Source organism: Hevea brasiliensis, chromosome 5 (assembly GCF_030052815.1).
Source record: "Hevea brasiliensis isolate MT/VB/25A 57/8 chromosome 5, ASM3005281v1, whole genome shotgun sequence".
Taxonomy (NCBI): Eukaryota; Viridiplantae; Streptophyta; class Magnoliopsida; order Malpighiales; family Euphorbiaceae; genus Hevea; species Hevea brasiliensis.
The window spans coordinates 13,857,237-13,870,313 of NC_079497.1; positions in this window are offsets into that span (position 1 = coordinate 13,857,237).

The following is a 13,077-nucleotide window of genomic DNA, read 5'->3' on the forward strand; positions in this document are numbered from 1 at the left end:
TGGAATCAATCTCGGATTTCATAGCATCAATCCATTTTGAAGAGTCTATATCTAATATAGCTTCTTCATAGGTGAGTGGATCGTCTCCATGATCTAATTCTTCATGAGTAGACAACTCTTATTCTTCTTCATGAAGGAAACCATATCTCACTGGTGGGTGAGATACCCTGGTTGTTCTACGAGGAATAGCTGTAGATGTTTCATCAACGGGTATAGGTTGACTAGATGGATCTATATCCATCTGATCTGTTGATTGGTCAGAATTCTCCAATTCCAACTCTATTTGCCTTCCTTTGCCTCTTTTTTGAACAAACGGTTATTCAAGAAATGTGGCATCTCTACTTATCACAACTTTTTGTGAAGTAGGCAAATAAAAATAATATCCAAAACTATCTTTTGGATATCCAACAAATTGACCTTTTTCTGATCTAGTTTCCAATTTATCAGTGTTCAGCTTTTTAATATAAGCTAGACAACTCCAAATCTTAACATGCTTAAGACTTAGTTTTCTTCCATGCCATATCTCATAAGGTGTGAAAGAAACTGATTTTAATGAATCCTATTCAGAATATACAAAGCTGATTCTAATGCAAATCCCCAAAACGAGATTGGCATATCAGTATAGCTCATCATACTACGTACCATATCCAATAAGGTACGATTTCTCCTTTCAGATACACCATTTACTTATGGCATTCCTGGAGGAGTCAGCTGGGAAACAATGTCGTGCTCTCTCAAGTATTCATCAAACTCAGTACTCAAATATTCACCTCCACGATCTGATCGAAGAGCTTTAATACTCTTCCCTGTTTGATTTTCTACTTCATATTTAAATTCTTTGAACTTTTCAAAGGATTGATGTTTGTATTTCACTAAATACAAATACCCAAACCTTGATTTATCATCAGTAAAGGTAATAAAGTAATGAAAACCTCCTCTAGCCATTTCCTTAAATGGACCACATACATCACTATGTATTAGCTCCAAAATATTTTCAGCTCTTAGCCCTTGTCCAACAAAGGGTGATCTAGTCATTTTGCCCTGAAGGCAAGATTCACAAGTTGGAGTAGGCTCAGAGCCCAATGAGGATAGAATCCCCATTTTCTCCAATTTTGCAATCCTATCTTGTGCAACATGACATAACCTTAAGTGTCAAATATATTTTGAACTTGAGCTGGTTTTCACCATGGCATTGCATTCATTTAGATTGCTATACTCTGGCCAGTGGAAATACTTTCTTACTGGCAATGGAAACACTTTCCTGTTGGCAATGGAAACACTTTCCTTTGCCTTTGTAAGCTTTGGTCTTCCTTTTCTGTTTAGCTATTTTCTTGGAAGGACTAGGAATCTGAGGTTTCTTTTTCTTATTGCCCTTATTCTTGTTGGACTTTCCAATAGAAGAAGATGCAATCAAAACAACCTCTTTTCCTTTATTGCCCAGCATATTCTTTTGGGCAATAACCAGCATGTTGAGTAAACCAGTTAAGGTGCATTCCTGTTGAGTCATAAGGAAATTTGTCACAAAATTCCCAAAAGACTCAGGAAGGGACTGAAGGATCAAATCCGTTTGTAGTTGGAAATCCATGTTGAAGTCAAGATGTTCCAACTGCTCAATCAGCCGAATCATCTTGTGGACATGATCCCCAACATTCTGTCCCTCAGACATTCTCATGCGAAACAGCTGCCTAGATATCTCATACCTAGTATTCCTACTGTGCTCACCATACAACTCTTGTAGGTGAAGGAGGATCTCACTCGCACTCTGTATGTTCTCATGCTGCTTCTGTAACTCATTACTCATGGAAGCAAGCATGTAACACTTAGCTCTTATATCATGCTCCTTCCACTTGTCCAAAGTTTCATGTTCCTCTTGAGTGGCCTCTGGAGGTAAGGGACCAGGAACATTTGAATCTAGAACATATCCTATATGTTCAAGGTTCAGGATAAGTTTCAAATTTCTTAGCCAATCAGACAGATTAGGTCCTGTCAACCTATTGCGATCAAGTATGCTTGCAAGGATATTGGATGGTGGTGGTTGTTCTGTGCTCATTTTTATCAGAAAATTAACTGCAAAAAATAACCAGATTAATTAGGAAATGTATCATGTAATTAACCAAAATGATTATGGTCTTTTAATCAAATTGGTCCTCCCACTAACTTAGCGAATCCTAAACTTTCAAAGTAGAAAACGAAAATCCTAGTTGGATGGATTTCTAGTGGGTGATTGAATTCTTATAATTCTATTGATCATCCTCAGGTACATCCATTATTGAAATTACAATAAACTATAAGTGAGCAACTCCTTGCCCATCACATCTCATGTGAGGTTCAATCCTTTACCTAGCCCCTAATGCTCAAAATCTCAAGTACATCTATTATTGACTTATCTTGTATTAGTTAAGTTGATCCCATTGAGCCAGTAATTATGCAAATAATTTTAATGTCTTCAGGTACATCCAATATTGGCCACCAAACCATTTACATATTTACAACATCTCATGCTTAACAATTATTCTTAAGATAATCTCTTAAATTAATTGCATCTTATGCAACTATTTAAAATTTCTTAAAATAATTGTCCCAATGGAGGGCCTATGTTATAATTACCTTAATTATAGCATTTCCAACTTAATCATTTGTTTGGAAGATTTTATGGTCATCCTAATTACTATTTAGGTCTCACTTTGCACATTATCCATTTAGCATGCATATATCATATAATTGCATACATTCCCATACATCTCATGCATTAATAGATAAACAGTAAATATGGTATGATCATGGACTTTCTAAGGGATTCAATTCTGAGCCATCAATAATTGAATAAGGGCATTCCTAGGTGCATTTCATTCATTCATTTTACTAGAGTTGCTGAAGGAGTACATAATCAACACTTGATCTTGAATTCCTCCCACTGGTCCCACCAATGCTCTTGACCTCCTTGAACTTCTTGTAATCCAATTACATAGTAATCCTTGGCATACCAAGGCGAATTTACAAGAACTTAAATAAATGAAATTACAACCCAAAAATTATTACAAACTTAATAATACATGCCCAAAATAAATTAAAATAAATTAATTAATTTACAATCCTAAAGAAACATAAAAGAAATAAATCCAATCACATTGGTCTTTTATAGTCCATGATCATCCATCATGCATATCACTATTTAACAATTAAATAAAACATACACACTTAAAATAAATTGAATATCTCATATTCAACTTAAAAAATTCAGATTTGAATATGATTCAAATAAATTTAAAAATTCAGATTTGAATCTCATTCAAACAAATTTAAAAATTTAGATTTGAATCACATTCAAACAACCTTAAAAATTTAGATTTGAATCACATTCAAACAATTTTTAAAAAATTAGATTTGAATCACATTCAAACAATTTTTAAAAATTCGGATCTGAATATTATTCAAACAACTTTAAAAAATCAGATTTAAATATGATTCAAACAACTTTAAAAATTCATATTTGAATCACATTCAAACAACTTTTAAAATTTAAATTTGAATCACATTCAAACAATTTTTAAAATTCTGATTTAAATCATAATTTAATTGTATAATTTAAATTCTAATTAAACAATTTAATTAGATATAGGATAAGCTTTTAAATCATACAACAATTGTAAATTAAAAAGCAAACCTTGTGCCACCTTAAAGAACATTTGTTGCCGCCACCTATGGTGGCTTCACCATGTGTGTCGGCACTCATCCATTACAACCAGCAATAGATCAATCATCTCATGATCAAATCACACAATTAAATCATATAATCAACAATCTAAATGGCAAATATAGTGGCTCTGATACCAATTGAAGGAACGGAAGCGTGAAAAACACAAGTTTATACCATTTAATTCAAAAATTTTCACCTAAAGTCACATGCATCATGCAAGATTTATTTTTAACTGTTTGATTTCAATGATAAACAATATATTAAAACTCTTTTAATATGTTTTTGGATCTGTATTTGCCATTTAAGATTTTAAAATTAATCAGATTAATTTTAGAACCCTAGATTAAATCAAGAATGATTACACTAACCTCTTGATGCACTGCAGCGTATTTGCGCCTTTGAGATTCGTCTTCAGGACACCAAATGTTGTCCCTCTAGCTTGTCCACACCAAGAACACCTATGGCAGCCCTTGAACAGCTTCTAAAGCTTTTTCTATTAATTAGAAATTTAAGTTCTACCTTTTAAGAGATTAGAGATGTAAACAGGACACTAGAAACAATTTCTAGTATTTTTAATTCAAGAGATTGATGGCTAATCTCCTTGAATTGATGAGATGAAGAGGAAGAGAGGGAGAGCTTCAAAATGGCGTGACAAAGGAGCGTGGCAGCTGGTTGTATTTTATTTTCTCATAACAACACTTATATAGCTAGGTTAACACATTAAACCCTTGCCACATGTCACCTTTGATTAGCTCTAGGTTTAAGTGACCTAATCACAAAGAAACATAAAAGAAATAAATCCAATCACATTAGTCTTTTATAGTCCATGATCATCCATCATGCATATCACTATTTAACAATTAAATAAAATATACATACTTAAAATAAATTGAATATCTCATATTCAACTTAAAAAATCCATATTTGAATATGATTCAAATAAATTTAAAAATTCAAATTTGAATCTCATTCAAACAAATTTAAAAATTCAGATTTGAATCACATTCAAACAACCTTAAAACTTTAGATTTGAATTATATTCAAACAATTTTTAAAAAATCAGATTTGAATCACATTCAAACAATTTTTAAAAATTCAAATCTGAATATTATTCAAACAACTTTAAAAAATCACATTTAAATATGATTCAAACAACTTTAAAAATTCATATTTGAATCACATTCAAACAACTTTTAAAATTCAAATTTGAATCACATTCAAATAATTTTTAAAATTCTGATTTGAATCATAATTTAATTGTGTAATTTAAATTCTAATTAAACAATTTAATTAGACATAGGATGAGCTTTTAAATCATACAACAATTGTAAAGTAAAAAGCAAACATTGCGCTACCTTGAAGAACCTTTGTTGCCACCACCTATGGTGGCTTCATGATGCGTCCCAACCGCAAGTGCACAGGTCGTACAAGTAGTATAGAAAAATATCGATCCCACGAGGAGTTGTGTTAATGATTGAATTTTCGATATAAAAGTTGACTAAATTGAAGTATTTATGAGATTAAGTAATGAATTAATGGGTAATGGAGTATGAAATCTAAATGTGCATATTTAATATTCCATTCAACAATGTATTAATTAAACTAAAATTGCATCAAATAGAAATAAGCAAGTTCAAATATGGCAATATTTAAAATGGCAAATGATTAAATTTGATTAGAAATTAACAATGGTAAAAAGCTGATTCCGGAGTTCGGGATTTCATATTCGAGCTATTCTGGGATTTTAAATTGGTTGTCCAATCTTATGAAACTTATGAGTTTTAAGGAGATTAATTCTTAAATCCTTTGAATTCCCTTTCGAGTGAGACAAAGAGTGCCTTAATCAAACTAATCCTACTTTCGTGGACTTAGAATTAATTAAGACCCATTAAGTTCTTTAATTAATCTGTGAATCCTCTTAATCCTTAGCCTATTTCTAGGTCTAAGTTAATTAAGTCCAATTTCCTGATTATCTATCACAAGGTCTTCTCCTTTCGGTGCTTCAACCATGGATTAAGAACATTACTCAATGGGATCCTACATTAAGCATGTCATTAAGCATACAAGAAATGAATAAAACTCATTAAGACCACAAAATATGGATTACCCAATCAAAATCCACAAAATATCTCAAATATTACAACCCTTACTCCAGAATCAAAAGTAAACTACTCACTATCCATAATGCTTACAAGATATGATGAGTTTAAATGGAAATAAAGCTTTAATCTAAGCTAAGAAGTAAGTAATTAAACACTAGAAATGTAGAAAAGTGTAAAGAAAGAAAGAAATCTGCAAATCTTAGTTGAAAATGGTGTGGAAGGTGAAAATGACTCCTCAAATTCTGCTTAGCCTCCTCCTTTCTTCCTTTGCTCCTTTCTCCCTTTTAAAATGAGAAAATGGGACTATATATAGCATTTTTCTGACATGGAGCCCTAAAATAGTATGTTCTAGGAGGAATACATTAAGGGAATCTTCTGCCAGCTCATTAATGAACTCTTTATGGGACTGCATAAGTGGATCGCATAAGTTATGCGATCCCTTATGCGCTTTTCACTGGTTCTGGGTCACTTATGCGAAGCTGCATGACTTGGTGCATAGGTTATGCACAAATTCGTGAATGTGCATAAGGGAGGTGAGAATGTGCATAAGCTATGCAGTCTCCTTATGCACATTTCGGCTGGTTCTGGAACAGTGATCTTCCTCCTTATGCAGAACTGCATAGCATATTCAAGTTATGCACAGTTTGGTCAATGCATATTTCAGCTTGAAAACTTGTTTTTGGCATCTTTTTGCTGTAGAAGACACTCCTCAATGGCAAAATTCTCTTTAGTCCTTCAAAAACACCATTTTTCCTACAAAACAAAGCAAAAATTACAAATTAATCCAAAGTTGACAATTATGGAAAACTAACTAAATAACTAATGAAATTAGCTAAAAATGACTAATAACCAAATAAAATGATTGTGAAATTAGACCTAAATGACTATGCAAAATATATGCATCAAATACCCCCAAACTCAAGCTTTTGCTTGTCCTCAAGCAAACTTTAAAATGTGGTGCAAAGTTTTTAAGGGTGCCTTATCCAAAGAGTTATGAAAATCACTCATTAAGGTAACTTAACACACCTTTAGCCATACCAACAATCCATATACCCATCCTTCAAAATGCAAAGAATTTAATGCTTATCCAAGCTTTCACCGCTTAGCCATCAAGTCAATTATCATTCAAATCCCCAAACCAACCAATCAAAAGAGAGAGTCATGCTCAAAAGGAATTCTAGAACAATCAATAGTCAAAGTGTCTCCATATGGAATGATGGAATTGAATGAATGAATGAATAATTTTCTAATCCCATAGGCAAATTCCCTACTCCTATCTCCACTAATGTAGCTAGTACTATCAAGAGATCAAAGGTCTTTTTAGGGATGTAGTGGGGCCATGGGGTTCAAAATGAGACTAAGAAGAAAGATAGGTAAAAAGGATTCAAAGCATGAGAATATTTTCAATTTTGAAACATAAGGTACACTTTATTATATATTTTTTTCTTTTTCTCTTTTTTTTTATATGGGAGAGAAGAATACACAATGAGGATTGTCAAGTGCTAGCATAGTTTACAAAACACATAAAAATGGAGGGACATTTTGATACTTTAACTTGTATTTTGTATTTTCTTTTGATGATTGTCCCTAAAATTGCCACCCCCAAACTCATTTCTTTTGATACTTTGGGTGGATTTCTTTCATTTTGAATGGCAATAGTGAAAAGCACATATACTAGCACTTTTACAAGGTGACAAGTATTTCTTCTCCCTTTTATTGTATTTTTATTTTATTTTATTTTATTTTATGTACCTAATATTATGAATAATTATTCTCATGAAAAGGGTTGGAGTGTTTGGTTCATTGGCTAGGTAGTAATAAGGGTTTCAAGAAAAATTAGGGACAAAAAGGCTCAAAGGGGTTTGCAAGGATAAATTTTAATTGGGAAAAAGGGCCAAAGGTTTAAAATGAGAAGGTTTAAATCAAAGAATGCCTAATCATCTCTCTTTTCAAGTACAAGCTGGTATTTCGCCTTGAAAGGTTTAGAAAATTTGTTCTAGGATTGGTGAGACATCATTTGACTACCTTATATCCAATAACTCCCTCTAAACACTTCCATCTCCAAATGACTAGTTGGGTGGCTTTTTGGCTAAGAAGATATAGGCAAGGGATAGACACTTCAAAACCTTGCACCTTTTAGGAAACTTTCAATCCACAAACCCAACTAAAAGGTGAGTCAAATCACTCTCATAGGCACATTTTCAATACTCAAGGGATTTGGCAAAAGATTTTAATGCATGGTGTATGATTCCTAAAATGAGTAATGCATGAACTAAATGGAGGAAGCCTATTTGTATGCAATTTGTACAATTTCTAAGTGATGTATAATGTGTGTGTAAATGTGTAATGAATATATATGTATGGATGTATATGTAAAATATTTACAATATATGTAAATGAAATGGGATGAGATGCTCTTATACTCAAAATGTGAAAAATAAAGCTAAAAATCAAAAAGAGAACCCCCAAACTCAAAATTAGACATTGTCCTCAATGTCTCAAACATAGATATCCAAACTCAAAGCAAATAATATTGACCAGAATTGTAAAATTAAGAACAAAAGAGAGAGTTACCAGTATGAGAATTCAAGTTAAAGGGATGCATAAGAAGTCGCATGTGTTATGCAGAGTTAAGTGCTGTCCAGAACATGTGCATAGGTAAGGTGCATAAGCCATGCGGTGCTGCATAAGAGGCAATAGATGTTGCATAGGCTATGCAGGACAGTTGCATAAGGGAAATACAACTGTGATTCAGAAAGTAGCAGAAAGAGTTGCACAGGCTATGCATAGGTTATGCATGAGGAAATTCAGAGCTGTGCAGTGTATACAAAAACTGCTGCAGGGGAATTGGCAAGGGCAAATGTACAACCAGCAGTAGAAGTATGGAAATATAGGCAGTATGGGCAAATATGTACAAAAAGGCAATAAGTGCAATAAAAATCAAAGAAGACGAATGTAATAGCTATTCAATAAAACTTCAAAAGAAACAGAATTTAAAAGAAACTAATTCAGAACAAATCAACAAAATCCAAAACAAACTATAAATGTTTGAACATATTTACAAAGAAAAGGTCCTACAAGATTGAACAAAAGTAAACTAAACACTAATCTATGTCTATTGTTTTTCCTTTGTCCAAGGATGTTGCTAAGGGGGTGTGGTCACAGTTGACGAAATGATGGTGCAGAGGAGGTGATGGAGGTGGAGGTGGCATGCCCGTAAAGATCATGAGTTGCTTCACCATCTCCTTGATTCTTTCTGTTTGTCCTCGTTTCCATGACAAGGTCAAATAGTTGATCATGACGATCCTTTAGTGTATCAAGACCATCACAAGTTTTCTATCCACAAAGTAGATATCATCACTAAGCCTGTCAAGGTAGGTGAATAAGGCTTTAGTGTTGAATGCAGGAGGTGCTGTGGATGAGGTAGGTTCAGCTGTAGGAGGTATGGGCTGAGCAGAGGTAGCTGGAATGTACTGAGTAGTATGAGGGTGGGGTAGGTGTAGTAGGTGTCTTTGTGGGACCGTGTGAAAGGTTGGGTTTCGGTTGTGCAATTGGTCTGGCCACAGGTGGCCATGTCAAAATATGATAAATGGAACCTGCTTTGGTTAAGTGTGCAGATCAAAATAGGAAGTGTCCTCAAGTCTTTGGGATTGAGTGCTCTGCAGATTAAAGCCAAAATGCTTGGCTATGACAAATGAGCCCACCCAAAACAATGTCACCAATGGATTTGGTGGCAATATGCAGCACATGTTCACAAAAGAAGTAACCAGGAGATACCTTAACTTTGTGAAATGCACACCATAACATAAATAGTTCAGATTTTGCCCACAGCACCAGAACTAGTCCCTCTGCCCAATATGGTGCTAGCCATCAGCCTATGAATAAACCTAAGTGCAGGATCAAGGATTTGGGATGTTTTGGATCTACCAGCAGAGAAAGTTTGAGGTTGGTTTGTTATGATTCTCAAAAATTGGGCAGATTCCATGCCCTTGTTGGCTACCTCTACTCCAGTATGTGGTACTCTAAAGAACCCATCAATTGCAAAACCAAAAATGCCATGAAATTGGTCTAATGACAGCTCTCTATTTTGCCCCAAGCATCTAAATGTCATAATTGGCTTATGGTCTACATCATGCAAGTTGAGGGTAGCAGAGAATGAAGAAATAAACTCCAAAACTAGAATTGGATAAACTACCTCTTGCTTATGCACAAATTCATCCAACCCATACCACAAGAAATGTAACTACATTGTCAAATAAACCAGAGATTGTAGAGCATCAGCAGATATATACCTAGTAGGTTGTACCCTTCTATCTTTGAGTCTTTTGAAAGCGGCTTTTTGAATTGTATCAGGGAGAGGCCAGGGTAGCTTTGATACAAATGGGGCTGCTGAAATTGTCTTTTTACTGGAAGAAGGTGTAGAGGCTGGAGCTTTTGGCTTTTTAGGAGGTGGCTCCGAAAATGGGGTGGGTGGGTCTTTGCGTTTGGACAGAGGAGGAGCAGAGGACATGGGTCGCACGGATTTGGACCTAATTTTGCGTTTGTATGTGGTTGGTGGAGGTGGTGGTGGTGTCGTTTGTGGTGGAGGATTGAAAGGGGGGTGTATCGAAGACAATGGAGAGACTTCGAGAGGAGAGGCGGGGCGTGAATGTGGAGGGGAATCCATGGCCGATTGGAGAAGAGATAGGGGGAAATGAAAATGTAGGGGGATTTAGGGTTTTTGTGATGAGAGCGCTGGTGGAGAAGATGGGAGAGAGACGGCGAGAATGCCGGAAAGAATGAAGGTTGAAGGGCGGTCGTGGGGTTCAAGAGTCGGGAAGTGGAGGTGGTGGGAATGTTCTTTGCTGAAAATGAATTTGAATCGGGTTGTAGGAGACTGCATAAGGGGAAAATGATTTATGCATAACCTGTGCACTCTTTTGTACATGTTTCAAAAGGATTTAAATTTCAGAGAAATGCTTATGCACAAGTGCATAGGTTATGCACTGTCCTTATGCATGTTTCGGTGACCCTGAAATGGTGAGGAGCGAAGTCATGCGGGAGTGCATAAGTTATGCACTCCCCTTATGCATCTCTCGGCAAAAGTGGTTTTTCAGAAAATTGGGTCATGCAGATGTGCATAAGCTATGCACTCTGCTTATGCACTCTGCGGCAATTTTTTTGAATTTTGGTTGGTGGTCATGCAGATGTGCATAAGCTATGCACTCTGCTTATGCACTCTGCGGCAGGTTTTGAAATTCAGAATTTTGGTTATGCAGAAGTGCATAGGCTATGCACATTGCTTATGCAGGTCTCGGCAACTTTTGGGATTTTCTGATTTCTGGTTATGCAGAAGTGCATAACTTATGCACCTTCCTTATGCACCCCTCGGCAAGAATGATTTTTCTGGGTTTCTGGTCATGCAGAAGTGCATAGGTTATGCACTCTGCTTATGCAACCTTCGGCAGAATTGGAGTTTTGGATTTTTGGTTATGCAGGAGTGCATAAGTCATGCACTCACCTTATGCAAATTTTAACAGATATGAAATTTGACAAAATGAGGTTATGCAGAGTTGCATAAGCTATGCACTCTCCTTATGCACTTGCAATAAAGGTGAAAAATGGCAAGAATTTTGGTTATGCAGGATTGCATAAGCTATGCAGTTGCTTATTCACAATTCAACAAGATCAAGAATGCAATAGAACATGAATTGCAAGTGTGAAAAATACCCTGGAATGATGAAATATAATTCTATGAAGCACAAACCATGAGAAATTTTCACCAAAAACACATCAATATATTCAAAGTTCATCAAAAGTGCATCACACAAGCATGTAAAAATGGATCCTACATAAAAGACCCTTGAGAACTATGCCATTTTAAGACAAATTCTGCAAATCAACATTTAGCAAATAAAACTCCATAAAAATCTACATGAAGTTGCATCTAACCACAATTGAGAAATGAACTCTCTAAGATTTGCCAAGAAAATGCAACATTTCTACCTTGAATCCTACAACCCCAAAGGAGCTCGAAACTGCAAAAATGACCAACTAACCACCATAATATCATTATAAGCACAAATATTAGAAAATTACCCACCCAACCTCACCAAAAACACAAGTGATCTGCATGAGATTCTATTTTTCTGCTCTGCATAAACCAGATAGCAATTTCAGTAGTTCACCAACCTTTCTCCATTGATATACATCCAACCTCATCAAAAACATGAGCCATTTTGCTGCAGACACCCTTTTTGCTGCAGAATGTACATTTCCTCTGCATGAACTAGATTGCAGCTCCTGCACAGATTATGCAGCAAAAGCTTATCAGTTCTTTTGAAGGACAAAATTTTTCAAGTTAAGAATTACTTCCCCAACAGTTCACCAGCCCTTTCTTCATTGAATTACATCTACAAGAGACAAAATTTAACAATGTCAAAATTTTAATTTGGGGAGATTTGAGATAAAAACAAAATTAATGAAAATGAAAGTAAATCAACAAAAGCAAAATAAAAGGACTTGGGATGCCTCCCAAGAGGGCTAATTTATAGTCCTTAGCTGGACTCTTCATGAATTTTACTGAAAAGAGGTGAGGGATTGGAGAGCTTGTAACAGCTTGCTCCTAGTATTGGGTCTCCAGTTATGTAATGCTTCAATCTATGCCCATTGACCTTAAAATTCCCAGATTTTTCACTCCAAATTTCTATTGCTCCATAAGGGAAAACCTTAGAAACTCTATATGGACCACCCACCTTGACTTGAGTTTTCCAGGAACAATTTCAATCTTGAGTTGAACAACAAAACTGAATCACCTTCTTTGAATTCCTTTTTCCTCGGATGCTTATCATGCCAAACTTTAGTTCTTTCTTTGTAAATACGGCACTTTCATAAGCATCCATCCTCAATTCCTCAAGCTCATTAAGTTGTAACACCCTTTTCTCACCAAATTGCTTAAGATCAAAATTCAAGGTCCGAATGGCCCAATATGCTCTATGTTCTAGCTCCATTGTAAATGACAAGACTTACCATACACCAACCTAAAGGGAGTAGTTCCTATAGGGGTTTTGTAGGCATCCTATATGCCCATAAAGCATCATCTAGTTTGATAGACCAATCTTTCCTAGAATTGTTCACTGCTTTTCTCCAAAATATGCTTGAGCTCTCTGTTAGAAATTTCAACTTGTCTGAAGTTTGAGGATGGTATGGGGTAGCTATCTTGTGCACTACACCATACTTCCTCATTAAGCTCTCAAATTGCTTATTACAAAAATGGGAACCCCATCACTAATTATAGCC